Raw genomic sequence first — 3,864 nt, 5'->3', positions numbered from 1 at the left:
AATAAGGTTAGTAATCAATAAAATACCTATGTGAGACGTCACCCGTGCCCTTTGTCTACCTACGTCAAACGCAGTGACAAGCGTCAGTAATTTCTGAAACGAAGGAATACTTATTGATTTTTACTGCAAACGGGAGTGTTGTAATGAAATAAGGCAGACATCTGCATAAGTGCCGTAACGTAACAAATATCTCGGGAACAAACAAATTCGTGTCATTCAAGTAATCATATACACATACATCATGGAACAATTCTATAAAATCCACGCTTATCTCGTAGAAAACGGACTCAATAATAATTCTAAAGTATGCCGTTGGTGTTTTTTAGTATTGCCTTTACGACTAAGCCATTGAAATTTAGCAACTATTGCCTTTACAATAAGGTTCAATAGACGGCACATATAACAAAAAGTTGAGACCATAAGTTGTCATCGTGCAATAATTAACTACATTACTACGTTCGCGTAAAGTAATAAGATATTATATTTCAAAGATATGTCGGTAGATAAGTACGTGATCAGATATTATAAGTGACATAAGTACAATCTCATGCGTAGTTTAATGTTTAGCTCTCAGAACATCGTATGACACCCATTAATTGATACTTACCTAATACATATTTCCCTAGGACGTTATCGGTGTAAAATACACACGGATAGAAGAAAGAACAAAGTAATGACGTCAAATCAGTGGGTAGATACTAGATAGGTACTTAAAATAACGCTTCGAAACTGTAACATTGGATACGTGAGTAACTAGAGATTAGATATATTTCTCGTAAAAATGAAAAGTGTTATTGTTTACATTTTCTTGGAAGGTATGTACCTATTAACCAATATACGTGTGCCCTATAGAACGCCAATGATACCTAATGACAACACAGTAATAGTAAGTAAAGTTGATTCCGTCCCTTTGCAATTTTTGTCCCATGTTAAATAGGTACGTAGGTGCGCAAACTTACAAACCAATAATCGAAAATTTACAGTATTGCGATTGTATTTACAGTTTTGAGTATTACCTATATAATTATATACAACTTTTGTGTATTCTAAATAATAAGTAAGTATGTAAAACAATCTGCCCCAGCTACATCCTACGAGAACAATTTGTATATCCATTAGTTAGATAGATACTTACTTAACGCCTTGGATCGTACTCCTTATTTTTGGTGTTACTTACTTGTGTTTTTTTCATATCTAAAACTATTTTATCAGTAAGTAAGTATATTATATTTTACTGATATTATGGTACTTTTTTGTTACAATATATATATCCTAAATTAAAATAAATCACACACTGAAGATGGATTACTCACAACACGCGCCTGCACAGACATACACACTCATGTTTTGTTCATATCAAAAGTGTTCTGAACAATACCAAACACAATGTGTTCCAGGAATCCAACATTGTCCCTTTTGTTCTCTAGTTAGGAACATACTCCCTGTACCAAACTCGGTTATCGTTCTATGATGTAAATGTAGGTATAACTAGTAAAATTTGCTCTCATGGATGCATATGTATAGGAAATAAATATGAAAGTTACTTCAAATAAATTTTTTTTACTAGTCCACATTCCACTTGGGCCTCTATACGTTTCGCGGGCATGGGGCTAGGCTTCGGCTGTTGGCAACCTTGAATTAGAGAGTCGAGGGACTAAAGCAAAATTCTTAGAAATTATGGGCCGCGAATCCACTTTTTACTTGGAAATGGGATGGTAAGATTAAAATGAGGATTTCTAAAGTTTGTATAATTAATGTATTTAGGTAAGTACCTGGAATTTTATAACAATAATGTTATTGTTTCGCGTTAAAAAAACAATCTTTTGTTAGGTTTTCGCATACCTTTAGTGCATAATTTTGTCTGAAGACTACATTATTTAAACAAATTTTCGAATCTTTAAAATACACAATACTTGTTACCACGTATAGGATGAATCGTTAGACATTTCCAAAGTTAGGTACATGAAAGGATAGAATATGTGGTTAAATGCAGGTGTCAAGTAAAAAAAATGGGTGGAAAGTAAGAGAGAAAAATATAGCTACTTAACATGCGGCCGGAACTTGTCTTGTCCTAGAGCTCTAATTAAGTAATCTACGTGACGGAGTTGCAGGAGCAGATGAGTCCTGCAGATACGCCTGCGTCACGTGTTATGGCATCTTAGTCCTTTTCCCTCTTTTTACAATGATGATTTTGGCTTATTCCGTTTATATGCGGCAACTCCTTGGTAGGACTTTTAATCCTTTTTTACCTCATTAACTCGTAGGGAAGTAGACAAAAAGTTTTTTTTTTAATGTGATGATTATTTTATGACTGCCTCGGTGGCGTAGTTGTACTGCATGCGCGGTACGCCAGCGCTCCGAGGTCCTGGGTTCGAATCCCGGGTCGGGCAAAGTGATATTTGGGTTTTTCTGCTCAATATCAGCCCGGAGTCTGGAATTTATGCCCTATGTGGCGATAGGCTCGCCCCCTATCACATCCTGGGACGGAATACACTAGGCGAAAAGTGGGTGCCGTGGTTGCACCTCTGCATACCTTCGGGGATAAATGCGTGATGGTGTGTGTGCGTGTGTGGTGATTATTTTATAAGTAAATAAATCAAAGCGTCTTTATGTTTTAATATATAATCAAAATAAATTGTTGAAATAACTACTGTATTGGATATCGGCAACTATAGGTGGATGCGTTGAAGAGACAAATAAACAGATACGGCGGTAAGGGAACTTATAGTTACGGTTCCAAAAGATTATAATATGAGCTATAAATAATAAATACAGATAGGGTAAAAATAAAAGATACTCGTAGCTAGCTTACAAATTAATACATACCTATTTATAAAATAATTAGAATTGTGAAAATTAATTTGAAATGACCTACTGCGTAATAGATTTGGCGTTCCGAACATTCACTGTGTTCAACTGAATTGAACTGCAATCCATTCAAACTGACTTTAGCATGGTCAATATTGACAGCTTGTGGTTACGTACGAAGTGACGCCCATGATATAAGAACTCGAGTCTAAGTATAAACCTCGATTTGAATAAAAAATATTAGTCAAATAAGTAACATGATTTGTTGTTTAAGTGACGTTTTGGTTGCCATTTTAGTTCAGATTTTGAACAAATAAGTAGTAAATATGAACGTTCGTGTCTATGGAATATATGTCAATGATCATACGAGAGAAAATCGCGCCACGGTCCTCAGTTCTCAATATAAATATTGTAAGTCAATGTGTCAGTATATAGACGTAAATATGTTCACTCCAACCGTCTACAAAATCAAAAGTTTTGCCTGATGGTGAGCCTGACTCATAAGAAGTTAAAATGCAATGCCGTAACATCAGACTCATAGAGTTCGTATTTCTAATGACATTACAATAATGCCAATCGGTTCAAACGTTTCCCATCTCATAATTACTACGATAACGAAACGGTGATGAAATTGGCATGAACTTATTTTAACACTAATTGAACTACATAAGTATTTAACACAAATTATCTAATGAATTTCCTATGTGAATGTCATTGTGGCGATAGACTTATCGTAATTAGATAAAATGTTACGATGCGAACAATGTTTGAAATTTGCAATATTTATGGCTCCCAAGCGGATGATTGTAACGACAGTCGAATATTTTTTTTAAATAAGACCGAATCTGAGACCAGCATCAATTGCTCAATTTCCCTAGCAATATTTCTTACATCAAATTAGATTACAGAACAATATCTAGTGGTTATTGTAACAGATTTATTTTGTGTCATTTTATGATGTTCTATTTATATAAAGATATAGATAGGTATAGATAAGATAATATACTGTGTCCAAGTTCATACTTAATATTGCGTAAATAAATAATTAGCAATGCG

The sequence above is a fragment of the Manduca sexta genome, chromosome 9 (assembly GCF_014839805.1).
Source record: "Manduca sexta isolate Smith_Timp_Sample1 chromosome 9, JHU_Msex_v1.0, whole genome shotgun sequence".
Classification (NCBI taxonomy): domain Eukaryota; kingdom Metazoa; phylum Arthropoda; class Insecta; order Lepidoptera; family Sphingidae; genus Manduca; species Manduca sexta.
The sequence above is the reverse complement of the archived record's forward strand: the minus strand, read 5'-3'. Positions refer to the sequence as shown.